This window comes from Triturus cristatus, chromosome 1_2, assembly GCF_964204655.1.
Source record: "Triturus cristatus chromosome 1_2, aTriCri1.1, whole genome shotgun sequence".
NCBI classification, from domain to species: Eukaryota; Metazoa; Chordata; class Amphibia; order Caudata; family Salamandridae; genus Triturus; species Triturus cristatus.
The window spans coordinates 36,255,423-36,268,898 of record NC_140580.1 but is presented as its reverse complement, the minus strand read 5'-3'; the positions used below and the strand labels follow the sequence as shown (position 1 = coordinate 36,268,898).

Genomic DNA, 13,476 nt, shown 5'->3' with positions numbered 1-13,476 from the left:
TTATTTAACCCTCTTTTAAAAGCACATATCACAGCTTAGCAGGTAGCCAGGTCCCTTACAATACCTCTCAAAAAGAATACATGTGTGTCACCAGGCAGCTTCAAGTTATTCCATCAATTTCACATATGCAGATTGACCAGTTGTGCACATTTACATTTTTTTCAGTCAGCAATACCCAGGCAAGAAGGCTACTTTAGCTGTCTGCCCCTCCCTCAGTTTCGCAGCATAAGACACACCCTGCCTTATACTTCAGTCGAAGCACTTCAGCTGTAGAAATGAATAGTCCGGAACGGTTGACTTTTGACAAAAAGCAGGGGGACTGTTTTCCTAAAGTGTGCCCCTCACATCTCTCCCGCTTCCACCACTGACTAGAGCGGTGATAATTTGTGAATTTGGCTCGTAAGCTATACCATCATTATTCTAACATGCACCACAAATGTACTAATGCATGTGTTACAATTGTAGCACCGAGAACACAATGATTGCAATAGTGTGAGCACCTGCGGTGTAATAATGAGTGAAACACACCTGTGTTGCTGCTCCACCCATCCCCTGAACTAGGACAGGAAGCACGGTATTGCGATAGTGAGTGAAACACACCTGTGTTGCTGCTCCACCCGTCCCGCGAACTATGGCAGGGTGCACTGCAAACATTTGTGCAGCAGTACTGGGGCTACATGTCTGTGCAATGAGCGCACACACATTCCACAACTTCACAAGTGAGCACCCTGTAAGCGGACATGCAGGTGGTAAAATACAAAGTACACACAAGAACGCCACCCAGCTGTGGGTGCTACCCTGCTTTGTCACAAACAAAATATGTCTTCTGTCGGTCGCTGCCAGCATTTCCACCGAGGAGTTTTACAGCGCGACTTTGCAACGAGTAAAACACGTTCCATCTAGAAGGCAACCGCACGACCCCCTGGGAGTGAGCATATCATGGCGTGGGTACCACGAGTACACACCACTGACCTTTGCAGCACACTCCACAGCCAATCTGTCAACCCGAGGTGCTTGCAACTCAACTATCACAAACACCCAGATCAGTTGTTGTTCAATCAATTCTTCATTTAATTTTTGTCCTCTATGATGAATCAGGACTACAACTTCCAGAGTGCAGTGTTTTGTTAAATTAAATCCCGGGATGGAACATGGTGCTCCAGTTGACCTGGACTCTACAAGTAACTTTATATGTACTCAGGGATGTGCTGCGGTTGTATTTTGTTCGGAGGGGCCATTTAATGCTTTTACCTTGATCGAGAAGACGAGGGCCATGGAGCCCAAACAGCAGAAGCAGTTGATAAAGATGGCGTTGAAGAGGGACCAGACGACTAAGTCCTTGGGGGGCTCGGGTACTGGAACAGGGTTTGTGTCTTCCGGCAGCCTCCGGTATCCCTACTCTCAGGCTGCAGCGCCACAGGCTCCAGGGGCATATGCCATGCTGTCCCGGGGCAGAGCAAAGCACTAGGCTAGAAGGGTGGGAGACACGTGGGAAGAACGCGGTGGAGGCAGGGCAGGGGTGAGGGCATGGGAGGGAATAAGAAACAAGCCAACACGAATAAGGGTATACATGACGACCCGTTCAAAAGTACATACAATAAATTCACTGTCAGCATATGCAGTGCGACATGTTTTCATGCCGCTGGCAGACACACAGAAAGACAGGCTATACAGATAAGTAGCGGGTGACAAATGCAGCAAGCACGGCCATGAAAGTGAAAGCGACTGCACTAAATAGAAACATGATCCACAACAGATGGCACATTGCGCGCCGCTGCTCACAAGGTGGATGCCGTGGGAGTAAACTTTTTCAGAAAAGGTGGGACATGCACCCGCCTTTGGCCAATTGCATGCTTTCATTTTTGAAAGCCACACGCAAAGGCGAATAGAATGTGACAACCACATGCACAAGCTTTCAGACATTCTGGAGTGATTCCAAGAGGCCCTCTCCTAGAGCAGCACATGCGCGCTGAGCTAAGCTCGACCTAAAAAGGAAACTCCATACAGTGGCGGCTCCCCCATTGGGGAGGCGTCGCCCCACTGCGCCTGGTTGGGGGCTGGTGGGTGGGCGGTCCTGTTCGAGGGCAGGGGGGCGGGGGGAGAGTGGCTTACCCACTGTTGTGGGTACTGTTTGGTCGGCCCCAGTGCCGAACAAAGCAGTTATGCACACTCTCCCTTTTTCTCTATGTAGGCTGCTGCATGCAGCCTACATAGAGAAAATGGCCTGGCTGAGGCGCTCTTCGCTGCGCCAAACCAATCACAACGCTGCCATTGTAGTGTTGTGATTGGCTTGGGTAGGGGAGGGAAGCTGCCTGCTGCCTGCTTCCCGATTCTGCAGCAGGAACATGCAGACCTGGCTGCCGCTGCACCATTACAGCGTAACCGGCCAGGAGCGGAGGCGGCACGGTACCCGGCACTCAGGTACGTTTTATTTTTATTTTTTTATTCCCCAGCCACGAACCCCCCCCCTCCCGCGAGCATGCCGGCCGCCGCTGCAGTACCCATTGTCAAAAGTAGGACGCTGGTGTGAGTCGCTGATGTTTGACCAAACTCTTGAACGCCAATTTCCTACAAACGTTTTTAATAAAAAAAAACATGCTAAAGAGTTCGATAGCTCATCTAACTACAAAGCTAGCTTTATTTTTACTTTAAAATATTTTATTTGAGCTATGGCCAAGTGGGCCGTCGCGACAAAAACCTTCCGTTTGCGTCTTTAAATAAAATAGTGCAAAAGCATGTTTTTTCAAATTAAGATTGTTGTGTAATGCGAATTATGAACATTACAGGTTATCCCCTTTGGCTGTCTTAGTTGCAAATACAACGTACAGATGCCAGCTCTTCCTTTCGCCACCTGAAGCCGTTGTCCCGGTTGCTTCTGTCCTTTCCAGTCTCCCCCGGAAGCGGAGAGGACATGTAAATACAGAGCCCCTGCGCGGCCTTAGCGCCGTCAGTACAGCAAAGTGGCTGCGATGCAGAGAAAACTAATACAATATTCCTAGTTCAGTCCTTGGATATTTGGGGGAAGTGCAACTTTCCCCAAAATAGTAAAGGAAGCGATATTTATGTTGTAAAATCTGTCGTGTAATATGCAGTGGAGGAAAGGAGAAAAAAAATCCACAAATACTAGATAACCGTATTGAAAATTAATTTGGCTCCTAAGGTCCTTCCTGGGAACTGCTGCCCGAGGTAGCAGTGGACACTAACATACTAGGACTATCAGTTAGCGCTCCAGTCTATTGGACCTGGTGAAAGATGTCCAGCTTGGTGATACTCATTTTATCTGCATTGATAAAATGCGTGACCTTTCTCGGGATTCGAACCTGCGACATGTAGTTTGCAGCCAAATGCCAACAGCAACCGTTCAAACCGCAGCCATTTATTGCTGTTCTGGTCTGTGACACACGTGCATAACCTCAACTGGCAGCTATTATTACATGTAATTTACTTCATACATACTCGTCAGGGACACCCCGGAAATGTGACAGTATTTCGCGAGTAACAGGCCCAGTTCTGTGGCTTGTTTAGCATTACATGTATTCAAGTTGTACACACCTTCTGTTTCGTTGGTATGTTGGTGGTTGCATTTGTAGAAGCAGGTCAACATCTGGCAAATAGAACCGTTATCACCCCCTCCCCAAACACGCGCGCGCACAAACACAAGGGAAAAAACAGTGCGTTTCCAAAAGCCACCAAATTATAACTCAGCATTGTTTATTATTGATACTCACGTATTCGAAAGCGGTGCTTTGTCCTGCCCTGTGTCTGCAAGTTATGACCAAAATAAAAGGAATTATACAACATTGAACCCGACACTCGTATTTTCGAGGAAACACTGTTGAACTATAGCTGCACGCTAAAGAAGAGGAATAAAAGCCTCGCGGTGCAGCGACATTTATAAACAACTCCCAGAAATCTAATACGGGAAGTACCTTCAAAAACGGAAAAAGATCCATGAGCGGCAGAGTACCTTATAAAAACAAGGACATCGAACCCACGAATTGTTACAGAGATTCTGCTTTAAAGTGATAAATCAGAGCCATGAGCACGCATGGATTTTTATTATAAATTGAGGAAAAAGGAAATAGGATTGTCATAAGAGAGAGACAGAATTATTGTGTCTTGACAAAGATGGTATGATTAATTTGAAACCATCGAAACGCGTTGACGCTGTTGGAAGGCACAATCCAAGGACTAACACAGACGGGTCAAATACTGTTTGAATCAATGTATTACGAGCTGTGTTTTTGAGTCCAATGTGATGTGCATCTGTAAAGAACAAAAGCTGTGTCTTACATATGTGTTTGTCTCTATTATGCTGGTCATAATTGTAATTTGTTGTTAATCAATTCCCTCCTGATTAACATGTACTGTATGTCTTTTTTTTTTTTTTTTTTTAAATAATACTTTTTTATTGTGGATTATTGTGATATTATATGTGATTTTAATTGTTTTGGAATAATACGGACACATTTCTTTCAATAAAATGTTTTTGTAATATATGTATTGGATATAGTATTCAATATTTTATTGTATTGTTAGCTATTATATATGGAAATTGGAATTGTTGGGTCAAGGGAATTCCTTTTATTTTGGTTATAAGTACCTCATTTCCCTTGAGAGCTTTAAGGGGTCCCTCTCCTTTTTTCTCTATTCTGCAAGTTATGACACAAAGCAACTCACACTCTTAATAACCAAAGGGTTTCTTATTCAGTCAAGTCCTAAATAACACTCTTTCCACATGAAAATTCTGCCAGTACTGGGAATGCCACCAGCCATAAATCAAAGGGCCAGCACCGGCAGGACTGGCTTCACTCGCAGCCCTAAATAAACATAATTAAAACATGCGCCTTTTTAATGACGGTGCGTGCATGCGGTGAAATCCAGTATTGCCTTTCGTGAACTCCGCTCACGGTGTGCCTGCGCGTGCAGCATCAGAAAATCAATTACTGACGCAGCTTCATCAGTTAGCCAAAGCGAGGTGGAGCTAATGTGCAGCAAACACAATTATGTATCTCATTATTGAAAGCAAAGCGGTTCAAGCAAGTGCTTTTGCATTTCAGCTTACTAACGGAAAGTACGCCTCTGAAAGGCCACTATATTCTATCAATAGACTGCTCTAAAGAATCATCAACATGCAAAAATACTAATCATACTAATAAAAGAATAAATAATAGTAATTTGTTTTAAAGCTTCAGGGTCACATAAACGCGCCTCGGTGCAGGAAGGAGATATTTGGATAGAAGCTGGGTGCCTAGTGAATATAGAACATTCCCAAACTCGTGGGTGTCTAGAAATGCAGCCTAGTTGCTCAACTCACAGATATTAACGGCCCACATTTCATCTCACTTTAATTGTACCTCTGGGGCAAGATTACGACTTGAGTCCGGCAAGGGGGCCTATTACTTCCAATTGTTTTATATGTGCTTTCCCCTGCTAACAGGCCTGTATTACAAGATGATAAATGCACCCCTGTGTTACAGAGTGGGCTCTTCTCACCTTCAGACTTGTCACATATTAGGCTTTTCCATCCCGTCTCATTGAGGAGGGTGCCCGGCCAGAAACAAATACTACAGCCCTCCAAACCGAGACAGACACTTTGGCAATCAGGGACACACTAAAGAAAATTCAGTATATACTCCTCCGATATGTATTCTTGCACTTTTCTCAGTGACAGACACTCCAGCACTTCACTCAATGACACTGTCATAATTCACTCAAATGCTGTTGTGCTTCACTCCGTGACACTCGCTATAGTGCTTCGCTTGGTGACTAATTGTAGTGCTTTAGTCAGCAATAGACGATACAAGTTGTGCCTAGATTTCTACTGCATGTGGATTAACCCTTCAAGTATTGTGAATACTTAGAGGGGATTGAGGATTAAGTTGAAGGGGTGCATGTCAGTGGAAGAGTCTGGTAATTACATTGGTTTCAGTGTTCACAGCATCTAGTACATAAATACAACCGTCGCATAACTAGTTGCTTGGTCTGGGAAAGCTAAAATCGTCAGCAGCAATGCATTGTATCTTGAAGTGTGTTATGAAGCTCTGTGGTTATACTGAATAAGCAACTACCTGTGTTATATGACATCTCTTTATTAATGTAATAACTACATTTTCACAATTGCTTTATTAACCTTCCTGCTTTCTCAAATTTGCTTGAAAATGCACCATTTGTCAACTCTTTTTTCCAAATATTCTCGGAGGGAGAATCCCCCCAAACCCCCTGTAGGTTGTTCCAGCTCGCTCGCCGCGCTCGCTCACGGTGCAGTACGACAATAATTTTACGCCTCATCACTTTCAAATGTCACCAGCCGCCAATGCCTCCATATGAAGCCATCGCGTCTGACTTCCTTAGCATTCTTAAGTCCTCCTGCCTCTCCTGATACATTTTATACTCTTTATAGCCCTGGTGGTCTATTTATTTAGTATTCCTATAAGCTCAAAACAGGTCATCTCAATTTCAGATGAATTATGGAACCACGGCTACTGATGTTGCTCATCACTTGTTGCCAAGATTTATTTGCTTTATATGGACACAAAGTCACATTCAAGGCCCTCCACAACTCAGACCCCACCTGAAGACCTTCCTTTCCCCATCAGAGCCTCCTACTCTCTCCTTGAATTCCGCAAGAAGCTGAAGACCTGGCTCTTCAATAAACCAACCAGATGCGGGGCTAGGCAAACATACCTACTCAGTGCTAGTGTACCTTCCAGGGTGATAGTATGCTTTACAAATATACATAACATTAAATCACATTCCACGAAAGTTGGTGAGAAAGCCCTTTCTTTGTCCAGATGACATTACAACACTGTAAAAATAGAACTCATGGACAGGTGAGGAGGGAGGAAGCTCGGAGTTTAAGCAATCTAGGAAAGAAGGTCAATCTACTAAGTTTAAGGTCAATTAATGCATCAATTCCCTTTTAAATTTCCTGCAGTCGTACTCTAAAAGCCCATTTCCAGCCAGCCAGACACTTGCAAACGAAACAGGTTTGAATTTGGTATGCTTAAAACTAGACACAATGTGCATAGACATTCACATATCACACAGGAAAATAAATGGTGCCACAGTCAAGAACGCTTTAAACGATCCAGGATGATATGAGAGGAGGCGGGCAAGCAATAAAAGAACTTTAAGTGGGAACACAGTACGAAGCAGAGTTAACACTGTTACTAAAGATGTATTACTTCATTCTAATAAACTCTAGGAATAGGTTAGCCCCGGACACTAAGATGGCTTCTAAATAAGTGGATTCCACCAAGCTTCCCTATAACTAGTTCCAAATGTCTACTCTTCAACACCATGCAAGGATTCATGCATTTCTTAGTCAAGCCATACTCCTGCGACAGAATTAGTTCAGATTGTTACTTACTAGATGTTGCCATTTAGTTAAATTAGGCAACTATAATAACCCAACAGAACGTCCCACAAGGCTCCGTACTATCTCCAGTGCTTTTCTAACTGCACATGTAACTACTAGGCTGGTTTCTAGAAAATGTGGGCATTTAACACAAATATGCAGATAATTTGCAACTTAAACCTTTCTTCCATACCAGATATCACTCAGAGAGGCATAGAGAACCTACTTAACCAGATTACAGCTGTTTGAAACCAAGTTTGCAGAAAAACAAAATAATCAACCCAATCTTAATTGCTATACTAAAAGAGCACCGTTTCTTACCATGATTCTTGAGGACTCTAAAACCTCTTGGGTTTCTGATCAACAGCTCTCTTTGGTCCTGCATACCAACAAATGATTTCAATCAGCAAATTTGCATCTATCATTAAGTATCACCTCTCCAACGATCAGATGATGTCAGCATCTGTATGTTTTGATTGCCTGCATCATCCACATGCTTTCCAAATACATGTTAGACCTCAAAAGGCATTTCTAGCGCTCAGCTGGACTCCAGAAAGAAGAATGCACTTAGGAGCCAGCCATACTTATGTTGAGCAGGCCCTGTGACTATGTGGTAAATATCAGTATGAGATATCAAAATGTATACTCTTCCACTTTGAGAATATATTTGGCCTGCTCCTGACAATCATCTGACAGTATTTCCAAAGGGGGAATAATGTTGAGCCACAACGGCCTATTGTTTCATGGCAATAGAGCACTCTTGTTAGCTATCCTAACAGATATTGCTGCGAAAACATAGTTTCTCTTCCCTAAAGGCATCTGCCTTTACTGTCTGCTGGAACTACAGTGTTGCTAAATTGCAGGAAGGTCCTTGAGCCATAACAGACATTACCAAATCCATCTTAATTTGATTCAGAAAGCATGCAGGTGCTGAATAAGCAGCCTTATGCTTCACTAGTAGAGCGATAGAGGAGGATCCTACTTCTGGGTTTTGCATACACAATCCTTCCTCCCCAAAGATAGTATGGAACAGAAATAGACTTTATGGATCGTTTTAACTTAAAAAGTTGAAATTTAAAAGAATGGAGGTCTTCTTTATGGATGCTATAAGAAAAGTAAATTTGAGATGGATAAGTTACTTACCTGTAAACCTAATTCTCTTCCAGGGATATCCTCATCAAAGTCATAAGCACATGAATAGTCCCGCCCATGTGCGGGACCCCGGGAACATATAAAAACATATGTGGAAACCATATATGTAGCTCTATATCTATATATATATTACAATAAACACACAATGCAGTCTTCCATATACCACAATGCTGAGCAATGTTGTAAGAATTTCCCTTGCACATAAATACCATTTCAATAAAGCAGGGAGAAAGAAACACATTTGAAAACTGCTTTAATGCACAGCAGAAATCATATTCCTGCAATGAGGAATGAAAAAAACCATTGCCAGCACATAGACTGCATTGCAGAAACATCAGTGTAGAAAGCTAAAAAGCTAACTCACAGAAACACACAGAACAAACTGGCACCGTGCCTTCAAGGCAGCCATGACCCCTAGCTTCCCATCATGCCTTGGGGTGACAGTACAGTCAGTTGTTCTTTGTGGAGACCCGAAGGCCATGGCACAAAGAGATTAACTGTATCTTCATCACTTGCCCGGGGATGCGGGTGGGTTGCTTATGACTTTGATGAGGATACCCCTGGAAGAGAACTAGGATTACAGGTAAGTAACTTATCCTCCTCTTCCAGGGGATCCTCATCAATAGTCATAAGCACATGAATAGAATAGCAAGCCCATCCCCTCAACCTGCGGGCAAGTAACCAGAGTACAATAAAGATACATAGTAAGAATAGACCATTATAAAGACTCTAATCAAGCTAGCATTGGAACAGATTCCTAAAGGAGGCCTGGCCTACTTGGGTATCCGCTCTGGAGTCAGAATCCAGAAAGTAATGTCTGGTAAACATATGGACCGATTTCCAAGTTGCAGCCTTGCAAATCTCGGCCATCGGTACATTGTGTAAGAATGCTACTGTAGCAGCCTTGCCCCTAGTAGAGTGAGCTTTAGGGGAGGCTAACAGAGGCTTGCTCGCTATTTGGTAGGCCAACTTAATACAAGACACTATCCATCTTGAAATGGATCTTTTGGAGGCTGGAAAGCCTGTCCTAACAGAGCCGTAATTTACAAACAATTGATCAGCCTTTCTAATGGATTTTGTTCCCTCCAAATAGAACTTGAGAACCCTCTTGAGGTCTAATGAATGAAGAGACGTTTCAACAGGTGTAGCATGATTTGGAAAGAAAGAGGGGAGAGAAATTGTCTAATTTATTTGGAAGTCAGACACTGCTTTGGGTGGGAAGGAAGGGTGAGTTCTCATAACCACCCTATTATGATGGAAAACCGTATACGGTTCCTTAGAAGAGAGTGCTTGGATTTCGCTCACTCTACGTGCTGATGTAATAGCCACCAGACAAGCTACCTTCCATGTAATGTGTTGTAATGTGGCCTTATGAATGGGTTTGAAGGGAGGACCCATTAATTTTGACAAAACTAGATTCAACTCCCAAGGCGGAGAAGGAGGTCGGACAGGAGGATAAACCTTCAACCCCTGTAGGAAGTCCTTGACCGTCTGAAGTTGAAAGAAAGAAGGCTGGTTAGTTGATTTTCTATATGCCGTGATGGCAGCCAAATGCACTTTTATGGACGTGCATTTCAGATTTGGCCAAGTAGATCAGCTACGGCAAGATTACCTCTTCTTGCACGCTAATTAGACTCCAACCATTACGAATACACCACAAGTAAAACCTTTTCCATTTAAAAGAGTAAGAGGCTCTTGTGGATGGTCTTCTTTGACTCCCTCAAAATGTCCATGCAGTCCTGAGGGAGGTTCAAATGTCCGTACTGCAGGATTTCAGAAGCCATGCTGCCAAGCACAGCGAGGGAAGGCTGGGGTGCAGAATCTTCCCTCCCATTTTGGTCAGAAGGTCCTGCCTGCACGGGAGTCACCGATGCGGACAGAACGAGAGGTGCAACAGGTCTGGATACCACCATTGGCGAGGCCAATCCTGTGCTATGAGGATTATCGTCATCCTGGATTGGATTAGCTTGGTTACCACCTTCGGAATGAGAGGGAGGGGCGGAAAAGCGCATGCAAACGTCCTGGACCAGTCTATCAAAAGAGCATTCCCCCTCGTTCCTGGTCGGTAAAATCTGGACGTGAAGGCGTGGCATTTTCTGTTTCGATCGTCTGCAAAGAGGTCGATGGATGGATGACCCCATTGATGAAAAATGTCTGCCACCACTTCGTTGTTGAGCACCCAGTCTTCTTGATCTTCGAAGTGTCGACTGAGGGCGTCTGCTCGCACGTTCTGTTCTCCTGGCAGTTGCACTGCCGTGATCAAGAGGTTCCTGAATAACAGCCAGTGCCAAATCGCCTGGGATTCTAGAGACAGAGGGCGAGAGCGTGTTCCACCTGGTTTGTTCAAGTAATATATGGTGGTTGTATTGTCCGTTTGTATCAGGATCGATTCGGACTGAATCGACGGCTGGAATGCCTTGAGGGGTAAATGAACCGCCCGTAGTTCTAGCATGTTAGGTCTGGTCTTTGCTGGTCCATCTGCCCTGAGTTTGTAGTTGACCCAGATGCGCTCCCCATCCCTGAACAGATGCATCCGTGATCAGAGATTGTTTTGACAGAGGTTGATGGAATGGGACTCCCACCAGAAGATTCTTTGGCTGCAGCCACCAGAGAATGGACTTCTTTGCTGTTTGAGAGAGAAGAATTCGGTCGGTCCAATGACCCGAGGATTGCTTCCATTTGTCCTACAGATCCTGCTGCAACAGTCTCATTCTCAATCTGGAGTTGGGTATGAGAAAAATGCAAGAGGCCATCGACCCCAGCAGGGTAGCTACTTGCCTTACTGATGGTTGATGTACTTGAAGGATGATGTTGCATTTGTTTCTCATTGATAACAATCTCTCCTCCGAAGGAAACACTTTTCCGAGGTTGGAGACCAGGGTGGCGCCCAGATAGTGAAGTGATTGAGTAAGTTGAAGAACTGATTTTTCCACGTTCACATGAAGACCTAAGCGTTGAAGGAGATCCAGGCAAATGTGGAGGTGCTTCTGCATCATGTGGGGGGATGATCCCTTCAACAGCCAGTCATCCAGGTATGGATACACGAACAGGCCGTGGCAATGAAATGCTGCCGCTACTACTGCCATGCATTTTGTGAATACCCTCAGGCATATTTTAGGCCGAAGGGTAATACCTTGAACTGGTAAGGCTTCTTGCCCACAATGAACCGCAGGACCTTGCGATGCCATGGTGTAATTGGAATGTGAAAGTACGCATCTTGGAGATCCACTGAACACATCCAATCTCCTTTCCTCAGATGTGTAAATATTTGATGGAGCGCCAACATTCAAAACTTTTCTTTTCTGATGAACTTGTTCAGAGAACGTAGATCTAGAATAGGTCTGAATTTGTTCCGTTGGCCATTTTTCGGAACAAGGAAGTATCTGGAGTAAACTCCCTTTCCTCTCTGTGCAGGAGGGACCTCTTCTATGGCTAGTTTCTTGAGAAAGGGTCGACACTTCCTGACGCAGCAGATCTAGGTGTAGATGGCGTGACTTTACGGGAGGAATGTCTCTTGGGGACACGCAAAAAATGTAGTGCGTACCCATTGTTCAGTATATTCAGCACCCACTGGTCTTTGGTGATGTTGCGCCACTCTTGTATGTAGTTTAAGATACTTCCTCCCACTGGAGTGTGCAACGGTGCTAGAGGAAGCAGAAAATCATTGCTGCCCTTGAGCTTTTGCTGCGGAAGAGGACTGTTGTTGGTGTCCTCCTCTTCCTCTCGAGGAACGACGGCCTTGAAACTCGGACTTGTTCTGCTTGTTTTGCGAGCATCGAGGGGTTTGAACCCTCTATCAGTAATTTTTACGATTGTAGGGCCTGTAGCGTCGTTTAAACTTCTTTTTCTTCTCTACGCCCACATCCTTTAATATGTCTAACTCGGCTTTCATTCTGGCCATTTCCTCATCGGTGTGTGATCCAAATAGGGATTTTCCAGAAAGCGGAAGATTCAAAATGCGTTCCTGCTCTACCGGTTTAAACGCTGTCAGGCGCAACCAGGAAGATCTCCGTGCACATATGCCATGTGCATACGAGTAAGCCGCCAAAGACACCCCATCCGCTGCAGTGCTGATTACCTGGTTGGCCACCAGCGCCCCTTCCTGGAGAATCTCGGAGAAGTCCTGTTGATCCTCCTTTGGAAGTTTGTCTTTAAAACGCTCCAGCGAATCCCATAAGGACCTGTCATAACGGCCCAGCAGAGCCGCAGCGTTAGACACCTGAAGAGAAGACGCTGCAGAGCCGCAGGCCTTCCTATCCCAAGAATCCTGCGCTCTACTTTCTTTATCTGGAGGAGCTGAGGAGGAAGAAGTCACTGCGGGTGTCTTCTTTGTTGCTGCAATAATGACAGAATCCGGTGGTGGATCAGATTTCAGAAAAAGAGGATCTGATGTAGCAGGTTTATATTTTTTCAGGATCCGAGTCGGAGCTGCTTTAGCCGATGATGGAGTGAGGAAGATGTCCATTACCGGCTCAATGATACCAGAAACCAAAGGAAGCAATGGCCTCGTCGCAGATCTCTGATGGAGTCTCGAAAATGATGGAGGTGGTGGTGTGAGGAGCTGACATGGCTATGCCCAGCTTTTGCGCTCCTCTGGAGAGAACATCGTGAAAGGTATTCACATCATCGATGGGTGACACCCTAGAAGGTGGACTATCAGTAAGGGTAGGCGAGTAGTCACTTTTGGAGGAGTGTGTCGAAGACGAGGACCAAGATGGTGTTCGCCGTCTCTTGTGATGACCATGAGTCGACCTGCGCTCAGGAGATCTGTGTTCTCTGGTCCGAATAGTGGGGGACCTGTCCACTTCCTGCACGAGACGTTGTAACAGAGATCTGTGCAGTGGACTGGAATAGTCCTTAGGCCGCTGGGCATGATCAGAGGGTTCTTTCTGCCAATGATGGAGAGGTTGGAGCCATCTGGGTGAAAGGTGGATTGAAGGAGATCGCTGTCTCCTTGGAGAGCC

The 13,476-nt window shown here is 44.9% G+C and overlaps 1 protein-coding gene across 5 annotated transcripts in view; it reads right to left on the bottom strand.

Annotated features, from left to right (window-relative positions):
* Positions 1-13,476, bottom strand: part of KDM5B (lysine demethylase 5B) — an 897,967-nt gene that overhangs the window by 44,444 nt on the left and 840,047 nt on the right. The window lies entirely within an intron of this gene.